This window comes from Callospermophilus lateralis, chromosome 12 (genome assembly GCF_048772815.1).
Source record: "Callospermophilus lateralis isolate mCalLat2 chromosome 12, mCalLat2.hap1, whole genome shotgun sequence".
In the NCBI taxonomy this organism is placed as follows: Eukaryota; Metazoa; Chordata; class Mammalia; order Rodentia; family Sciuridae; genus Callospermophilus; species Callospermophilus lateralis.
The window spans coordinates 20,706,849-20,727,848 of NC_135316.1; positions in this window are offsets into that span (position 1 = coordinate 20,706,849).

The following is a 21,000-nucleotide window of genomic DNA, read 5'->3' on the forward strand; positions in this document are numbered from 1 at the left end:
ACTGCAATAAGATTTAGAATTACAGCAACAACAACTCCCACAAACCGTTTAGTACATTTTAACAATTGTCTAAAAAATTCCAGAACCAAAGTATTTACAGGATCTTTGGACCATGGTCGTTGTAAGTTCACAGGAAGCCAAATGTGAGAGTGCTGTTGTAACAGCACAATGGAATAACCAGAAGGAATAGAAACAGATGTATTAATACAGGTATACAATTTACAATTAAAGCATAAAATTCCCTCATCAAAAGTAACATTCCCAATTAAGAACAGGTATGGCATGGGCGCACATGTAGTTATACTATATTCTTTAAATACAGTAAAATTATAAGAAGCAGCAGATTGACTAGTCCCAGAGAAAGAGCCATTAGACAAAATTACAGGTTTAGATGCAGCAGCAATTTTCCATAAATGTGTTTGTAAATGATGGGGGTACTGCACTGAAGCCAAGCGTGGGTCAGCAATTCCGCCATTGTTGTCACCGGAACATCAAGCTCAGGATCTTGATTCCTTGGCTCGGGTAGTGGATAGGGTGCCCCCCTTGGTGCCGTTCTGATTGTGACGGGTCTGGATCCACCGCCCTGGGAGCCACTGCCGGTGTCCATTTTCTGTTGAAACATAAGCATAGCCCTTTCCCCTACAAAGTAAAATCCCTGGCTGCCATTCAGCATCTGCTGCAATTTTTATCCAAATTGGTTCATGAACTATTTCTAAGGTTTTCTGCTCAAAATGTCGTTCTGCTCTTGTCAATATTTCTTCTTGTTGAAGATTAAGGAAATTTAAAATAAATAAGACTTGATGTAACAATGCTTTAGGTTGATTTTGTAAATGTCCAAACAAGTGCATATTTAAATCTGTCATTTTCCTCTTTTTTAACTTTTTAATTTGTGTTTTAAGCGTAGCATGTACATGTTTTACTAAAGCTTGTTTTTGTGGGTTATATTTTATTCTGGTTAGATGAACAATATCATATAATTTGTAAAAGTCTTTAAAATTTTTACTAGTATAAGCCAGATCATTATCAGTTTTAATCAGAGTGGGAATTCCCATAATAGCAAATGTTTCCATTAAGTGTTGAATAACATGACGGGTGGTTTCTCCAATTTGAGCGGTAGCCCACAAAAATTTAAAGTATGTGTCAATAGTAACATGAACACAAGAATAACGTCCAAACAAGGGGACATGTGTAACATCCATTTGTCATAATATTCTCCAGTAGGTCTAATTTTGTCCCAAGCTTCTAAAGCTATTTCCTTCAATTGCTCATGAATCTCAGGAGGAATATTAATTTGATGTTGAATGTCATCATACATACCAGTGACAGATAACATAGGGTACCCTATAGCACGAATAACAGGGTTTTGACTATTACCATTTTTTCTAGCCTTAGTGGCACATCCTTTTAAAAACCACATGTGCCATTGAAGATATTTTGGCTCCCGTAAAAGAGCACAGCCCACAATCTTTCAATCCTCAGGAGCAAAATTATTGTAATGAGTAGCAAAAGCATGAAGCAATTTTTTTTACATAATGGGATTGAGGTTTGTACATTGTCACTGCCTTTTTAAATTTGCCAATATGATCAATATCAATCCCCTCATACCGAGGTGGATGTGCCATTTCATTAGCTGGATCAGGCCTGATTATAGGAAAAGCAAAGAAGGGAGTGTCATCCTCATGGTCAGAAGGCTCTGAGTTCATTTCCTGGACAGCCTTTAAAGAAGCTGCCAAAAAAGGGTTAATGGCCGGAGGGGCAGAGGGCCTGGTTCCCGATAAAGGCCTAGGGTCCATTTTAGCTTCTAATTTATTAAGATATCCCAGAACCTCCTCCATAACAAGCTTGAATTGCTCTGAAATGGAGCGATTGTCAATCATTGTTTTTACTTTTGTTTTTTTTTCCTTATCATTACCAATTAAATCAGCAGAATTTTGTGAAGATTTATGAGTCAATTGTTGTGTATCTTTTACTACCTCTTTTTTTTTCACTAATATCCAGAGGGAGATCTAGAATAGAGGGAGCTAGCTCCTTTTGTAAATTGTCAATCAACCTTTCTTCCTCCATAGCTTTAAACATTATATAAAATAGACCAGATAGACCAAAACCGAATCGGAATTTTTTCACCTTGTCTCATAGCCTTTTCAACATTGTGACGGAGCCGTTTCCAATTATCTACATCTATAGATCCTTCCTCCGGGAACCAGGGATTCCATTCCCTGACCACCTTAAGACACATCTCTATATCAGAATGAGAAATGTTAATACCATAGATGGCAAGTGAATGCCTAAGAATACGTAAAAAAGGAGAAGATGAAGATTGTCCCATCACCCTGTAATATAAAGAAAAAAAAACTTACCCTTCCTGACAATCCAGCAGGGTCCCTGTTCGGGTGCCAATTGTGAATGTCTAGTGCGTTCGAGTCCCTGGGTAAGGGTCACAAAATAACCAGGACACAGGAGATGCAGAACAAAGGTAGCAATTGCAACTGCATGCTGAGGTTTATTTGCAAGTTCCTTTTATATTCTTCTTCTTACAAAGCAAGCAATTCTTCAATAACACTTTGCCCACATTGCCCAGATAACATGCCTCAGTGGATACACAGAGCTAACTTCAGATCATTCCTGCTTATTTGATAAGTACCCTCCTAAAGTTCTTTGTAGACATTATCTACTCCCCTGAGGATGCATTTGTTTCTTTAGAATGTACTGTTCCTAGGACAAGTATGCAGGAAGCTTCTTCCTCTTGGCCAAACCATGCAGAACTTGTGACTTGCGATAAGGGGAAGAGAACGTTTCCTCCTCCTAACTGAGGTTTGCCTCAGCTGACCTAAATCACAGCCACAGCTCTTGCAAAGTGTCAGGCCTGAGGGAACTAAACTCTGTACGCTCGAACCCCAACACTATATGACAGCAGAACGTGTTACAATTCATATTACACATATGGAGCTCAACCTGGTTCCTTTTTAAGATTTTTGGTTTTTAATCGTCTATTTCTCTCATTTTTCTTCCTTATTCACTACTAGGAATTGATCATTCTGGAATCACTACTGTGTGCCCTTTTTATTCCACAAAATCCCTGCACGCTGACTGGTGGGGACTCACGTGCTTTCCCACCCTCTGTGAGCTCTAGGAATCGCTCCACTTTTCCCTCCCCAGGAACCAGTCTCTCCTCTGCAGCTGTGTCTTGCTTGTTCTCATGCGGTGTCATTCCACCCATATGCAGATAACAGTCTCCCTAAGAGTTTCTTTTTTGGTTGAATTTTTAAAAATTTGTTCATTTCAGTTATCCATGACAGAAGAATGTATTTTGTCATATTTAAGCAGACTGCTATGTATGCTTCTAGAGTTCTTTCTCTGTCTAGCTCTTCTACTTCTCTGAACCTCAAATTTTAGTCACCTAATATCCCCAAATTCCACACTTTCCCTCCTCAAATCACGGGGACCACCAAGCTCTATTTTGTACCCCTACCAGAGTCTGGAAATGACTTTGGACAATCCTGGGGCTCAGCTTATTTGTTCCACCTCATCTAGGCATCACAGAGCCATGATGCCCGGAGTCCAAGGTCTCACTTACTGGATTTTATTCAAGTAAAAGTTGTCTGTTCTTTGCAAGTACCATTTGTAAAATGAAAAGGCAAACCACAGATTGGAAGAAAATTATAAATAAGTGTAATATATGTATATAATATAATATAATATATATATATAAATATATATATATATATATATATATATATAAAATAACATACTTTTTTAGTTGTAGATAGACACAATACCTCCATTTATTTATTTATATGCAGTACTGAGGATCAAACTCAGTGCCACACATATGCTAGTCTTCCACTGAGCCACAACCCCAGCCCCGCTGAGATTTTACACTTATTGTTGAGTTTTCTAGTTATTTACACAGGGAGGTAAATTCCAATCCTATTATTCCCTCATGGTTAGTCACAAAAGTTTCCTTCCATTGAGTTTTAACAAGTTTATTTGGTTCTTTTTAATGAAATCTAGGTGTCATTTTTATAGATATCTGTTCTCTAAAGACATTTACATCTTGTCACACATTTCTTTATGGAATCAGAATGCTTTTTTATTCTGTCTGGCTTTTCTATTTTCTGATGTGACTGTGGGTTGATCTCCTACCTGTCATTCCTCCTGTATTTTTCCTGATACCTTATTTTTATTTTTTTGTTAAGCATTTTTTTCCAAAGCTACTCTAACTTAAAAATAAAACAAAATCAAAAACAAAAACAAAAAACCCAAAAAACAAACAAACAAACAAAAACTAAGTTCAATGAGAAGAAAAGGAAAGAGTTCAAATGGAGATCAGAGAGTGGGGAGAAGGTGCTGTCTATGTGATTTAATTCCCTGCAGGCTCTGGTGACAGATCTTTCAAGCTTATACACTTGAGACTTGGGACCTCTTAGCCTAAACCTTCACCCTACACTCACCTGCTTTACCCTTGTGAGTTCGCTGGAGAAAGCATGAGTAAACCTCACTTTACTCATAAATCTACCAGCAGCAGTCGCTTGTTTAAGTCCAGTCTCTGAAAGAGGTTCATCTATTCCTTGTCCTGTGGTGAAACAAAGCATTCAAAAACATAACTGAGGGGTACAGATAAAGCCACATATAAGAGAACAGAAACTGTGCCTATCTCTATTTTAATGAAAAGTTTCCTCGAGCACTTTTCTACATGACTTTTCAGAGAGCCAAGGAGCCGACAGTACCTACTGTGAAGTTAAGCTGATTCTATCAAGGCTCAGATTCAAATGTTTTCCAAAAGAGTTATTTGCCTGCTGGGAATAAGGTGATACTAACAACATCTCGGTTTTAGCTCTTCCCTCTTTTGTGTTTGGCCATGTCTTCATTGGTTGCATTTTATAAATGGTGACTCTGACCCTACATGTGCTGCTATCATTACCATAAGAGTTTTGCCTTCTATATCTCCATTGTCCAAATGTTCAATATTATAATGATGGTACTTCTTTCTTCCCTGCCCCCTTCCCTTTCTTTTTCGTTAAAAAAAAAAAAAAAAAAAAAAAAAAAAAAAAAACACTATGTAACCTGCACTTCCTTTCAGGAGAAAAAGCAGATTGGACACTGAGAAGGGACTTATTATTACAGAATAAGTGATGTATGCTTTGTGTGAGTGGGCTCATAGAATGCAAGGAAATCCCCAAGGGATGAAGCCAAGCCATCAAAGACCCCTGGGCTGAAATGTGAAAAGTGATATGAAAATTTGGAGTTGCTGCAACATCAGCTCAGGTTGGAAGGGTTTCTGGAGGAGGCCTGCTCATGAGACAGCAAGGTGGGAGGACCAAACTGCACTGAAGCAAGGGGTCCTGGAAGGAGGCTACTGTCATCTCAGGCCAGTGGCCAAATGCAAATCCTGCTCAGAACAAACCACTCACAACAGAGAATAACAAGCTCTCCACTAATTTTAGAGCAAATAATAGGTCAGCCAAAGATTCAACACATACACAAGAAAATAATCCATAATGAATGAATGAGAGTCATAATAATGAATGAGGGTCAGCAGAAAAAAAGAATAGATTTAGAATCATTAAGAATTCACACACTGAAATCAGCAAAGAAAAGCTATGAAATTAATTATGAATAAGACATAAATGTTATAGGCAGAATATTCCTGATCACACCAGAAAGATTTCAGATGTGTTGCTCAGAGTAACAGGCATGAATTTATTAGAAGGGATAAGAAAAGGGGAGAGCGGGTCCTCTCAGGAGAAGGATGGCATGCCTCTCCTATCCTCTGATTATATTGGGGGTCCCAGAGAAGTTTCCAGAAAGACCCACCCAGGTCCACCTCTTGACTTTTGACTGACAGGCAGCAGGATGACAGCAGACTTTCAAGTTTTCTCTGCACATGGGAACTCTAGGTTGGTTTGTCCTGTGCTGAGTGGTTCTAACTGGAACTTGTTCTTAGAGATGTTATGGTTAGGGGAATTATCCTTACCTTTCAGAGTTCTGGGATCCATCTGTGGAAGGGTCACAAAATTCCCCCCTTATAAGGTAACTAATGTTTTTATTGGCATTTTAGGCCTGCATTTCTCCTGCAGATAACAGGTTGGTATGCCAGGCAGGGCTGCAGGTAAATTGCTTTTTTAAAAAAGAAACCACATGAGAGTCAGCACAGGAGACTCATTTTATAGAATTATTCTCTTAACCTCATGTTTCCACTGCTCACATCTGTCTGTTCCCTACCATAAAGACAGATTCAGAAAGATAAGCAATTAACAGAAAGTATTAAAAACAACCAGATGGCTTTCTAAAAGATAAAATAAATCTTTAATAAGGAAAAACAGAATGCTAAGAAAAGAAAAAACAATCCCTCAGTGGTTTGAGCGATGTGGTTGAGGGGAGGTGTAATGAACTCCAAGACAAAGCTGCACATACTACCCAGAATGCAGCACAGATACAAGGAGAAGGAATGTGGATATACTGGTGATGAATGGGAAAGAATGAGAATTCCCCACATGCATTGTTTAGTTCAGGATACTGTAACAAAATACCATAGATTAGATGGCTTATAAACAACAAACATTCATGTCTCACAGTGCTGGAGGCTGAAAGTTCAGGATCAGGGTGTCAGCATGGCTGGGTTCTGGTGAAGGCCTCTTCCAGGGTACAAAGTGCTGACTTCTCCCCTTATGTGCTCAAATGGCAAAAGAAGGTATAAGAGCTCTTCAGGGCCCCATTTTAATAATCCTGCCCACAAGGGCTGCACCCTCATGACCTAATCACTCCCAAAGATTCCATCTTTCAGAGATAAAATCTTTGGAGGTATAAAATGGGAGAAAATAAACATGTAAAATGGAAAACAGAGAAAATAAACATAAAGAGATGATGGCTGGGGCTGGGGATGTGGTAGTGGTAGTGTGCTTGCCTGGCATGCATGCGGCCTGGGGTTCGATCCTCAGCACCACATACAAACAAAGATGTTGTGTCTGCTGAAAACTAAAAAAAAAAAAAAAAAAATATTAAAAATTTTCTCTCTCTCTCTCTCAAAAAAAAAAAGAGATAATGGCTGAGTTTTCCAAAAATGAGAGAAGATACCCATGTACAGATAAAGGAAACACAATGCATATCAAATAGAATAATTAAAAAAAACCCTCCTAGATAAACCAAATCGAAGATTTTAAGAGCAGTTATAGAGAAAGATGTAAATGTAGAATGCCACTTGATGGGCCAGACTTCCTCACAGGAACAATGAAAGCCCAAATAAGAATAGATTAACATCTTCCAAGTGTTAAAGAACCGTCCAACCAAAACTGTATGCACTAAGATCACCTTTACCATCAGCCTAGCCACACAAGCGGGGAGCCTTTCAGAAAACATAATTCTGGAAAGAAGATCTGAGATGCAAAAGAAGCAATGAACAGCAAAGCCTGCAAACACTCCCTGAATGACAAGTGGAGGCAATAATGTCCACATCAAGTGGTTTAAAAAAAAAAAAAAGACTAAGATGACAGACAATGATAACATAAGTTCCTATATTTTTCGAGAGGGGACATTAATGATGTTATTCTTCATTAGGTGTTGTTAGGGTGAATATCCATGTCCCCCTAAAATTGGTATTTTGGGGAGTTGGGCCTATGGGAGATGTTTAGATTTTAGGGTCAATCCCTCATGAATGTGATGAATGACCCATGAGAAGGGACAGCTCTTAGCTGGGCCTGGTGGCATACACCTGTAATCTAGTGATTCAGGAGGCTGAGGCAGGAGGATCACAAGGTGTATACCTGCCTCAGCAACCTTGCAAGATGCTGTCTCAAAATAAAAAGGGCTGGGAATGAACTCAGTGGTAGAATGCCCTAGTACAGAGGAAAAAAGAAAGAACAAAAGCATGCTCGGGCACAAGAACTCTTACTGTCTGTTCTTAGTCATGGGAGGATGCCACCAAAAGACAGCAGTCTGCAAACCAGGAAGCAGACTGGGAAGACCTTGATCTTGGACTTGGCCTCCACAGCTGTGAGGAAATAATCATGTGGTTTCACCTGCCCAGCCCATTGTAATAAACTGACTAAAATGAGTATGAATGGGAACCATTAAAAGACAAGAAATGGTGGAACCACTACGGAAGGTAAGATAAGCCTGAGAAATAAGGACTTAAGATATAAAAGGCAGTAAGAATAAAGAGAAAGACTACAAAAAGAAGGAGGAAAAGAACAACAAAGAAGTTCAAACATATCAGTAACCAGAATAAAGGCAAATAGATTATTACCAGCTAAAAAGATTATGTATATTTTTTAAAGAACTAAGCATCCAAATAATAGGGAGAAGAATTTTTTTTAAAAAAAAGAATAAACTAAAAAATGAATGTGAACACAAAAGACTTTATTCACATTCCATGGTCAGCTTCTAATGAAGTAAGACAAAGGAGCAGTACTTAAGGACAAGGTGGTGGCAACAGATCAAAGCCAGAGAATAACTTGGGTCCAGTACAAGTCATTTAAAAGCAGGTTCATTTAAGTGTCAGACTAGTTAGTCTCCAGAAAAGGGAGTTAAGCACCCTGGGAATGAAAACCAGTTTATATTATCCCCAGGTCACTACCCCTCAAACAAAACTAAATGTGTTTATAATCACAGCACAGAAATAGCACTTCTACCTGAAAGTTCACTCAGGATATTCTTTAAAAAGCTGAGATAGATCACAGGACAACTAAAAACTTGGGGTCCATACTAAGAGAACTCAAGAGGAAGAATCAGTTCAGAATAAAATAATGAGCACACATGAGAATTAAAGCTCTTGGTTACTACTAAAACTAAAATATCTGAGCTGGAAAATACCATTAACACCAGCCAGAAAATGTCACATTTCCAAATAGGAACCATTTTAAATCTAGACAGTTATATTTTAAGGCATCTAGAACCAATATAACTTTCTAATCAGCTGACTAGGCCTCTTAGAAGCTGAATGTAAAGAGCAATTTGGAGAAGCGTTTTCTGGATTTTTTTGTTGTTGGTGGTGGTGATGCTAATGTTTGAACTCAGGGGTACTTTACCACTGAGCTGTCCCCAGCCCTTTTTATTTTTTGAGACAGGGTCTCACTAAGTTTCTCAGGGCCTCACTAAATTGCTGAGGGTACCCTTGAACTTACGATCCTCCTGCCTCAGCCTCCCAAATCACTGGGATTACAGGCCTGCATCACTATGCCCAGCTGAAGAGCTGTTGTGTCCATTTAGTTCAGTCAAGAGATTTATTCCTCTTGGTTACCAGTTGCTCTGATCATATTCTGTGGCTGTTATATACTTTATTTCTGAAATCTCAATCTAAGTCAATCCCAGTACAGTGCTGCCCCCAGGCTACCCTACCCACTGAATCTGATTAATTTGCATATCACTTTAACAACTAAAGCAGAGATTTAGAATAACAACCAGATTATACCAAACTTGAAGTACTTTCTCTTTGTTCAATCTTGTTTCCCCACTAAAATAGAAAGAGGGAGGAAAACACTTTAATATCAAGTTATGTCATTTTTGAAAAGAAGAAAACTAGCTACAAAGGGTAATGATATTCATAAAGATCATCTGAATCATAACACACTTTATAATTGAACCTATAAAAATGCAATTCATTCTATAGCTCTACTGATGAGCTCAAAATTTCAAACTACCCCAAATTAAAATGTATAGATTAGGAATCAATCTTAAATAAACTGCAAGAGTATAATGCTATTTTTAAAATATTTATATATGTGCATACATTATTTTTGTTAAATAATCTTGTCAAAATAAATATATTCCTCAAAATTACTTTCAAAGGCAGAACCAAAACATGAAGATCAGTCCTTATATTGCTGACCTTGAACTGAGCAAGGGAAAGGGCATTGGAATGGAATGGGAAAGAAGAAACATTTTGTAGTATTGAACACTATCCTGAAAACCACAGCACACTGAACTGAGGCTTGGACACTACAATTTTAGGAGTCAAAAAACTAAACAAATTCAAACAGCCTTGAAACAATGAGAAGCGTGAGAGGACTAGAAAAATTGGTTACCAGGTAACTGGGAAAATGGAGGTTGGAAAAGAAAGAGGAGAGGGGAGCACATGGGCAAGACCAGATGACAGGGTAGACCAATAAAAGCAATCCTCAAGTAAGTAAAAAGTAGAATCAAGGAGAATTAGTTAAAACTCTTGTGCTTTAATTAAATGTTTCTTGAGTCATGACTAGGAATACAGACTGAGTCTCTGCGTAGGCTCCTGACCATTGTGATCAATGGCTGCCTGGAGCAATGGATCTCAAACTTGAGCCTCATCAGAATTAACTGGTGGGCTTATTAAACCACAGCCCTGATGCTAGGAATACCTGCATTCACTCATATTAAAATTATTTCTAATAGAAAAGATTGTAAATATTCCAAAAAGTTGGTTTCCCTAACCATAGCTCAAATAACCATTTATTAATGGTTTCATTAATAAGTAAATAGTGATATATCTACCTAATGGAATAATGTGTAGCAAGCAGTGAGTGTCTTTAAGAGAGAGACTTATGTAAAGATACTAATTAAATAGAAAAATCATGGTATAGAATAAAATAAATAGAACATCATCTTTTTAGGAAGGAGGGAAATAATATTTGGATCTGCACAAGAAACACTGGAAGGATACACAATGAAACTAAGAAACAGTCATCTATGGGTGGGGAAAGAACAACAGGGAGAATTGTTTTGATTTCTAAAAATGTTTCTTTATTAGCTTACAAATAAAAGTATGATAAATGAAATTACTATACATAGAACTATTTACGCTTTGGCAAAACAAATAGGACTAATTGATGATTATTATCCAGAATTTATTTGGAATCCTAATGGACACAAAAGTGAAAATTAACCTCTACCCAAAGTGAAAATTAACCTCTACCCTGCAGATGGATCAGAAGCATCCAGGGCAAGTTTGAGAAACTCTGTCATCTCTCACCTAGAAAATGGTGTTACACATTAGATTCACTTTGTATCTCAACCTCATAATCTTGCTGAGATGAAGAATAAAAAAACTGCTGCTAAAGTTACCAAAAATGAAACATGAGTAATTTGATAGTTTTGTAAAGGCACTTCCTACCATCTAATGATTTTGGCAAAAGGAGAAAAATAGCTGTGATGTAATGCGGAACTCCTTTTAGCTATTTGTCAATAAAGACTGCTACAGAACTAACTGTATTATTATAATCACTGACTTTTGCTTTTAACTTGTGTTGGGTATTTGCCTTCAAACCACTTTATAAATATTAGACAGTAGGAATCCAAAAGTTGCATTTTCCCTAAAACTTTTATTAAAATTTTAGAGCTTTTATTAGCTTTATCAAGATTTCATAAATCCTTGAAGCAAGTGTTTAAAATTAGTTTGGGGAGTGGAAACTAGATGGATAAAATAGTTTTAACTATTAATCCATTTTCCTTAACCAAAGCTTGGCTTATGACAGAGGCAGAGAAGAGGCGGCAGCTGAAAAGTCAGAGGGATTTATTCTGAAGGAGTCAAGAATAACACCACTCATTTTCAAAACTGCAGTGTGATCCACTTCCAAAATACAACACCCAACTCTGCAGGAATCTAAAGACTTATGCCAAGAAGTGAAGTCTTATGACAAGCCATTTATAGACCCACAAATATGCATCATTCATTTTGTAGTTTATCATACTGTTTTTCACTTAAAATTTTTTTTAGTTCAGATTTATATTCTGTGGAATTTCTTTAGAAATCATATAAAGCTTAATTTCCCCATTTTGTCCTCTTGAGGGATTCAAATTCAACAGACAATACTCAGTTTGCCATACCAGAGAGACAAATCATGGGAAATTAGTATATACTCATTAGTATACATTTTCAGAACAAATATGCTTTATTGTACATGGAAATATAAAACTTTCTGATATTTACTCATGAATACAGCTTAATTCTAATTCTTTTACAATTAATTCATTTGCAAACAGAAAATTTCAAAGGTTAGTAATATAGGGACTTTCACTAGATGGTTTGAGTGGGAAAACACTCATAAGGCCAGGCACAGGGTGCATGCCTTTAAAATCAGCAACTTGGACAGTTGAGACAGGGTGATCATTAGTTCAAAGCCAGTATCAGCAACTTAGCAAGACCCTAAGCAACTTAGCAAGGCCCTTAGCAACTTAGCAAGATCCTGTCTCAAAATAAAATATAAAAAGGGCTGGGGATGTGGCTCAAAGATTAAGCACCCCTGGGTTCAATTTCCATTACAAAATAAAACAAAAACAAAACACTTGTAAAATAGCCAACTCATGATACATTTTTTGTTTATATAGAGAGCATCTTGGTTGTAAAGGCTCCCCTCAGTTGACCACGCCAATATCTAGGAACCAATATCACAGTAATATAGCAATTACATATATCTTTATAAAAATATTAAATTGCAGATAATTTAATACTGCTTTGCTTTTTTTAATGTCTAAATCAATGACTAGCATTTAACAAAAAGTAGTTGCTAACAGAGGTAGAATAAGAAAGGGCAGTTGGCTATGCACAGCTTTACTACCTGATCATCTTTAAGTCATCAAATGTAAATTAAATATACTTTATAAAAAAAAGTTTTATGGGCTGGGGATGTGGCTCAAGTGGTAGCGCGCTTGCCTGGCATGCGTGCGGCCCGGGTTCAATCCTTAGCACCACATACAGACAAAGATGTTGTGTCCGCCAAATACTAAAAAATAAATATTAAAATTCTCTCTCTCTCTCCCTCTTTCTCACTCTCTCTCTCTCTCTTAAAAAAAAAAGTTTTATAAGTCAGTTGGAAGTGAAATGATGGCTTGCAAGTGACTGACTGCAACAGTAACAAAAAACAGTTCAAGGAACCAGGGCCTTCAATAGCCTTGTGTCAGGTGTTCCAGAGCAAGGGCCAACTGCAGGGATGAGGCAGCCACAGCCCTCTTCTCTCACTGGTCTACTGAGTGGGAACCTGATCATTCTCCTGCTCCAATGCATTTGTATTGCCAAGAACCCATTCCCCTTGTGATTTCACCCATCTCATCTCCAGCATGCCATCTGGGACCACTTTTCATTGCCTGTAAGCTCCTAAACCTCATCCTGCCCTTTGGTATGGGGACAGGAGAAAAGCAAAATATGAGATTTAGGGTATGGGAAGTACCTTCAAGACCTGTGACACCTCATTAGACACAATGAGATAAAGAGATTAGACTTGGGGACTTACCAAAGAACATCTGTCTCCTGGAGGCCGTCTGAATGAAATGGGCTGGTGGCAGACCCAGCACCTTCAACAAGCACAGTGTAGTTGGGTCACTCTTGGTGAAGTCACAGATTCAAAGACAGTTAAGAGCTAGGTAGGACTTTGGCCACATTTTGCCTTTTACAGATAAGAACTTGAGGATATTAAGTGATGACATCAAGTCAGTAGCATGGCGGACCCAGAGCTCATGTCTCCAGGGATGTCTCAGTATCTTAAGATTCACATGCTATTCTAAACATACATCAGCACCAACAAAGGCAAGCCACCTTGATAGCAGCCAGATCTCAATGTCGGTACATGCTGATCACATTGAATTAGGAGTGACACACCCCAGCATGGAACACCGGGAAGAGAAGGGAGGGAAAGGAGATACAAATCACCAGAGAAGGTATTTCTTGTAAGATAAATTCCTTCTTGTAAAGAAAAGTATAGGCCTACTTATTCACTTTTCTCTACTGAACCTTATAGGAGTGTACAGATAAAGAAATTTATGGGTAGCTCTCAGCCCTAGATTTCTGGCCATAATCCATGCACAATCCTGCCTTTCTGCTCCTCAACCTTACAGATATCAAGGGGAAACTGAGTCAGTCCTGGGGCAGTGGGAAGCTCAAGCCAGATGCCCCATTCACCTTGGTATTAGAAGCAGGAATGGTTCAGGGATATTTCATAAAATCATTATGAACCTTAGAAGTCATCTGGTCTGACCCCCTCATTTTCCAGTCCAAAGTGGGAAATGACTTTCCAAAAAGTCAGAACAAGGGCTAGACCCCAAATTTACTAACTCCCAGGCCAGTGTTGATTCCACCATAGTTACCATTTCTAGATATTTTCATCTAAATTATTTTAATATTTTATTATTAGTTTCAAACAACAAATGAAATCATTTATATTTAATACTTCTCAAAGGCATGTGTCACTGATTAACTTTGAGACAATATAGAAAATAGAAATTTAGCTTTTGATTTAGAGAGATTCACGGTCAAACTTTTATCAGTTTACTAGGAAAATCCTAAAATTTGAATTTTTCAAATTTGTAGTTATTTTCTCCATTTTGTCTAATTTAGCTCTACAAGAAAACTTCATTGAAAAAAAAATGAGATGTGATTAATAATCCTGTGATGATTCTTAGTAAAGCCTTTTTACTGGGAAATAGTCCTCTCAGGTTAAAAGAGCAAAAGTCATTACTGAATGCTACCTATTATTTGTCAGATAATTTCCAATTATTTGTTTCAGCTGATAGGTTGATAAAAACAATTTCTGATGATAGATCATTATTCAATTGTCACACAGAATTCAAAAAAGTCATAGAATGAGACAACACAACTAGAACAGGTTTCCTTCTTGGGTTCACATCTTTGGAATCAATGTATTATAATGGCCTGGTCCTGAGCCTGTTCATTGTAGCAAGAAGTAATGTTGGGGCTGGGTTTGTGGCTCAGTGGTAGAGCACTTTCCTAGCATGTGTGAGGCACTGGGTTCAATTCTCAGCACCACAAATAAATAAATAAAATATAGGTCTATCAACAACTAAAAAAATTTTTTTAAAAGAAGTAATGTTCACTTACAGGTATAAATATTAATGGGAAAAAGAGAAAACTCAGCTCCATTTATTCTTCTAAGAGGTGTATACAATGTGAAGTAAAATTTCACATTTTATGCCTACTAATTATCTTAATTTATGCACTAGTTCTATTTTAGTGATCTCTTGAGAAAAAAATTCTACACATGGAGCTTATGATAATAAAAATTTGAAGTTATAGTGATTGATATATTTAAAAATAAAGCTATATTAAATTAGAATAAAATTCTATATATGAGGTAGAATTTAAAAAGTTCATTCAAGGAGGAAAAAGAGTTAAAGAAAGGTACAACTGTTAAAGAACTTATTCATGTCCTTTTAAAGGTAGATTTTGGTTGGTATTAGGTCACACTTTTTTTAAATTCTTTTTTGGCTATATTTGAAAGATTGCTTTAACAGTTTTATTTTTAAATGTCACAATTTACATTAAGGGGGAAATGACATTCTTTGAAATTATGTAAATTTATAATAAAAATGTTAGTTCTCAAAAATGTACAAGAAGTATGTAACTTCAAAAACACTTTTAGGGAAACTTTGACCAAAGGAAAAAAAATAGTATGCAGAGCACTGCCCTTGATGAATCTGATGTAGCCCCACGTCAGGACTGAAGCTATCCAAGGACATCAACCAAGCAGGCCTTCCTCCTCACCTCCTTGATGCAGGCCAGCTGCTCCACCTCATTCTCCCTGGGGAACAGAGGGTAACCCGTGTACTGCTCTGCCAAGATGCAGCCCAGGCTCCACATATCAATGGCCATATTGTAGCGGTGACCCAGAATCCCCTCAGGGGATTGGTAGAACCGGCTCTGGATATAGGTGTATACTGTTAGGGCAAAAAGAGAAATCTGATGTGGGCAAGCTGGCTTTCTCTCCAGGGCCCCTCTCCAGGATGGTTTGGCAATTAAAGATGGCAGATAATTTAGAATCCCCCTATCCCCACCTTCTTACCCTATTGAGCTCTGAAAGATGAAAGTAACATCAAAAACAAAACATCATCAAATCTTCACAACAACCTGATGATTGATAGGGAACTCCAAAGTAGGCATTGTTCTGAGCAAGTTAAAGCAGGGTACTTTAACATACTTTGTCAGACAAGTTTTTAAAGAAGCAAACCATAAAACTAATATAAACTAAGTTTTCAAACTGTCAGGTGAGCTTTGGAAAGATAATTTCTGACAGTATTGTGATTTGGCACTGGGGGAAGCATATCAGAATTGGAAGTGTACAAAATGCAAAATTTAAATTCAATGTCCATTCAATATATTATAAATATATATATATATATATATATATATATATATATATATATATATATATATATATATATATATTGTTAATGAAGTACTAAAAGAAAAGCTCAACAAAAATCTAAGCAAATAAAGATAGAAAGAAGATTATATTGTAGGGGGCCTAAATTTTATAGATAAGGAATCTAAAACCAGGGAAATGGAACATTTTCATTTTTCCTATGTTGTGATTTCCTGGATTGAGAGGGGCTATAATCACTACTTTAATGTTTAGATTGGTTATAAGAATGTAATAATTCTGTAACTTAAAATAAATGTTTGATTAAAAACAACTTTTATACCATTCCTTTTCCAAAATGAATTTGAGTACTATGCCAAGTTCATATATATAGGGTACTTTAAATCATAAATTTAATGGCACTTGTGTGGTGCTTAGCATGTGCCAGGCACTATCCCAAGTGCTTTATGTAGATGAATTCTTTTAATCCTTACAAAAGCCCTATGAAGCAGGTACTATTTTTGTCTCAATTTTAAAGATAAGAAAACTGAGGTTAAATGAATTGTCAAGGTCATTCAGCTTCCAGTGAACAGAGCTGGGAATTGAAACCAGGAAGTCCAATTCCAGTATCCATACTCCATACTGCCTCATAGTCAAAGATAAAAGGAAAGTCAGTAGAAATATAAAGGAGGACGTTACTGTCAGAAAGCAAGTATACAGTAATTGCAAACTCAGTTCTGAGCATCCTGGCAGCCCAAGATAAATAGCAACTAATAGGTTAATACAGTTGCCAATATCTAAAAAGAGTAAACATACAAGTTTTTTATCGGGGGCATTGTTTTCTGGATGGAATTCTTATAGGATCCATATGGAAAAATATATTAAGGAGCTAGGTCCTCCAAAGTGGTTCTGCAGATTATTTGGGAATACCTATCCGATAGTCCTTTTGGCAGCCTCAGAGGGCTCCCTCTGACACATTCTGACACCAGGAAGGCTGGTCCCAAAGTCTTTGTGTGTGTGTGTGTGTGCCCTTAATAGAGCCTGTGTAGCTTCCCAATCATTCTACCTATTTTATTTTACTTTTTTAAAATCTTTCTGTCTCTTACATTATACATAAGCAACCCAGGACAGGTAATATTTCATGTTTTGGTTTTGGTACCCAAATCAGCAAATGATGACTACCAGAAAATAGACATTTGTTGAATGGTACATGTTTTCTACATCAGTCTTGACAGAAGCCAAGTTAATTGAACTTAAATCAAATCCAATAAAGGATGATGCAACTGTGCTCCAGGGCTACTTCCTGCATTCTAGTTTGGAAAAAAAGTACAAAGCCTAGAGAATCTAGGACAGTAAATCCCAAACATTAGAATGGCTGTTTTCTAAAGTGCAAACTCCTGTGCACTCTCCAGAAATTTAGTAGGGTGAGGTCCTGGAAACTATAATTTTTCAAAGTCCCAAGGTGTTTCTGATACACGTGTAGTTAGTTTTGTGACCCAATGTTTATTGGTAACTTCATGTCCACAGAATATAAGATCTTTAAAGAGTCTCTATGGTATTTGAATCTAATTTCTCATTTTATAGATAAGGAAACTTAGGCTCAGAGAAGTGAAGCACCTTGTTCAAAATCATACTAGTAACCCTGGATGGCTGATCCTAGATTGGAACCCAGGTAGTCTTGTGTGTAAATGAAGAGAAATTGCAATGGGAGAACTCAGACAGTGGGGAAGCTACCTTTCTGATGCTCATAACAACTGGACCCAAAGTCAATAACTTTAACTGTGTTTTGGCCCTTTTGGTATAGCACTATATTTTCCTAGCACAAAGAGAAAAAAGAAAGGTCAAGTTTATAAAAATTAATGTTGTCCAAGGTGTTCCACTTACTTAAATGCTCACTCCTACAGGGCCTAGTTCAAATCTGACCACCTTCAAACTCCTCCTCTGGCAACTTCTCCACATTCCTTTGTACTCTCTTGCTCTTATTTCCCACTGATTTGTAGTCTACACCTTCTTTGGATTCATTATTCACTGTTTTGCATGTATCTTTCCCCATATTGATTATGTAACTCCTGAAGATGGTGGGTTTATTAATATCTTCTTCCACACCCAGTTCTGTGCCTCACTTGCCTTACAAATATCACTGAATTGATTTAATGCCCCTGTAGACCTACCACTATGACAATAAAGAACATAAATAAACAAACAAACAAATAAAAAAATAAGTAACTAAATAATTAGATTGGGGTTTGTGTGTCTCACACTGACTTTGGGGAACCCATGAAATGACAAGGTCGAGCTTCTGGGCTCTCCTTTCAGCACTGGCTGAGGTTGGAAGATTAAAGTCCTTCTTGTGCCTCAAGGATCTCACGTCAAATGAATGGATCATGTGATTGTGTGCTGAGTACATAACATGGCACATATGACATAGCAGGCCTCTTCTGAAGCCTCTGGTGACAAAACTAAAAATCCAAATTTACTCCACAGTATCTTTTCTAAAGAATGTTTGTGTTAATGCAAGGAGGATAATTAGCAGCAATCTAAAAAGAATTTCTAGTGAGTCTCTAGCCCAATGGAAAGAAGACCCCTTCACTAGATGGGGCTGGCCCTTTGTTATGATAAAAGCACAAAGTTTGCTGTGTGGAAGGCTTAGTCATCAGCCTATGGCACTGTGGAGAGGTGGTAGGTCCTTTGGGAGCTGGGACTAATTGGAGGAAGTTAGGTCACTGAGGTTGTGCCTTTGAAGGGGATATTGGGACCCTGTCTCTTTCTTTGGTTCCCAGCCGCATGAGGTAACAGCTTTGCTCTGCCATGAACTCCTAATGCCATGTTCTGCCTCATCACATGGTTGAAGCCATTCAACCATGGAGTGAAACCTCTGAAAACTGTGATCCAAAACAAATCTTTCCTCTTTGTAAGTAGTTTATCTCAGGTATTTTATCACAGGGACTAAAAGCTGACTACCATACCCTCTCATCTCCCATCTTTTTGGTAGAAAGAATTCCAGGGAAGGGACAAATGCAATGAGCTATCATAGCTCATCCACACTAACCATGAAGTCCATAAGAATAATTCCCTGATTCTTTACTCACAAAATACCCTGCTGGTTGTGTGTATGTTTTCCAAAGGGATGCACATATTTGGTCTACTTGATATACTTTGTCAAGGAAATCTGTTACTTTATATTTTAGCCTTTAAGTGTCTTACTGTATTCCTTGGTGAAAGTCTCTTCCCTAAACACAAGAACCATGGACATTGTGAATTTTTGGAACCGCAAAGCTAAAGGTTAGGAATTTGGAAATGGAGAACAAAGCAGTGTCCTCCCATACCTTTACAATATTAAGTTACAAAAAAATATCCTCAATTTTATTTATGAGTAACAGTTTAAAAAAATTAAATCATGTTTGGGGGTGCAGAGAAGGGAGTAAGGAATTAAGGGATATTCACCTTGTGAAGGTCAGATTACTTTTGGAATGAGCGTATTACTTCTTCATATTGGCAATCATTGGCTCATTTAACAAACATTTATTTAATGCCTTCCATTATTCTCACAGGCACCATATTAGATCCTGGGGACATAACAGTCTGACCTTGGGAGAGCTTGCAGTCCAGTGGGAGACACAGCATGAGCTAAGAATACAATACTAGCATGACAAGTAAGAAGGGCACAGCCACTGAAGGAGAGGAAGTGGTCTGAGGTGTGCCATACCTGAGGAGCAACTCAGAGTACAGTGGATCTAGTAAGGAATTAGCAGATCAGAGTAGTAGAATGATCCATCTACGTGAATGGCACAAGCCTCTGCAGAACATATAAGGGAAAACTCTAGAATCCAGCAAGAATTCTTAAGAACTATAAGCGACTAATGATTGAAAGGGCAAAAGTGGGTAAACCCAGACCCCCACAACTACTTGTGGAACATCTTGATGCTCAAGACAGCCACCACCCACGCCTACCACTTCTGCAGGAAACCCCTCTGGTTCTAAGCTGCCTCAAGTACACTACACCTCTCTTAGTCCTTCCAATATGTGTGCCTCAGACTTCACTGTGTCTCACTTAGCCTATAAGCAGGAAATTTAGGGCTGCCACTCTGGAAGCCCTGGCCATGCTGGCTGCCCTAACTGCCACTAAAGAGAACCTGCTCTCCTGGCAGGACAGAGGTTATACTCACAGGCTTGAGATCACAGTGGATGATTTTCTCTATGTAAAGCATTTGCAAACATTTCAAGACAGAGAGGGTGAAGTGCCAAACTACCGATAGACTGAAACCTTGAAAGCTATTACTCTTCATCAACTCGTACAAGTTGATTCTGGGAAAGACAGAAAAAGTGATGAGTATAAAAAGTATCCAAGTTTGAACCTACAAGTAATCCTGTGTTATCTGGATTCCCTTCTAGAAGCAAGTAAATCTCAAATCAGTAGGCAAGGCTTTTCTTTCTGATAAACTGAGCCTTCTCAGTGACTCAGGGTAGACCCAGATCGGCACTCAACCATGCTGGATTCTCCAATGTACCCTGATTCCTTACATGACAAAGCCACTTAAGTACTTCATTTACATGTGTGGGTTCAGAGATTTTATCAAATTTCTATAATAGTCATAGTTCTCAGGCCCTTGGAAGGGCCCCGGAAGCCCACTAGTCACTCAACCAAATCATTTCTACCCTGACCTAACAAGATTATCTAAATATTGTAGGTAAAGGAGAAAGAGAGTGTGCTAAAAAGAGCTAAGGTAAATGAGGGACTTCTACTCTATTAAAGACAAGTGTGGCTGTTTGGTCCCATCTAACTGTGGCTTTGCTATAATGAAGGCTGGCTCTTGCCAGATAATCCTCAGTTCTCTAAAGAGGCAGAATCCTGAAATATTATATAAAAGCATATTCAATTATATGAAATCTGCTAACTTACAAGTCTTGGAAACTAATGCCAAGCATTTTAAAAAGAAAAACTTGT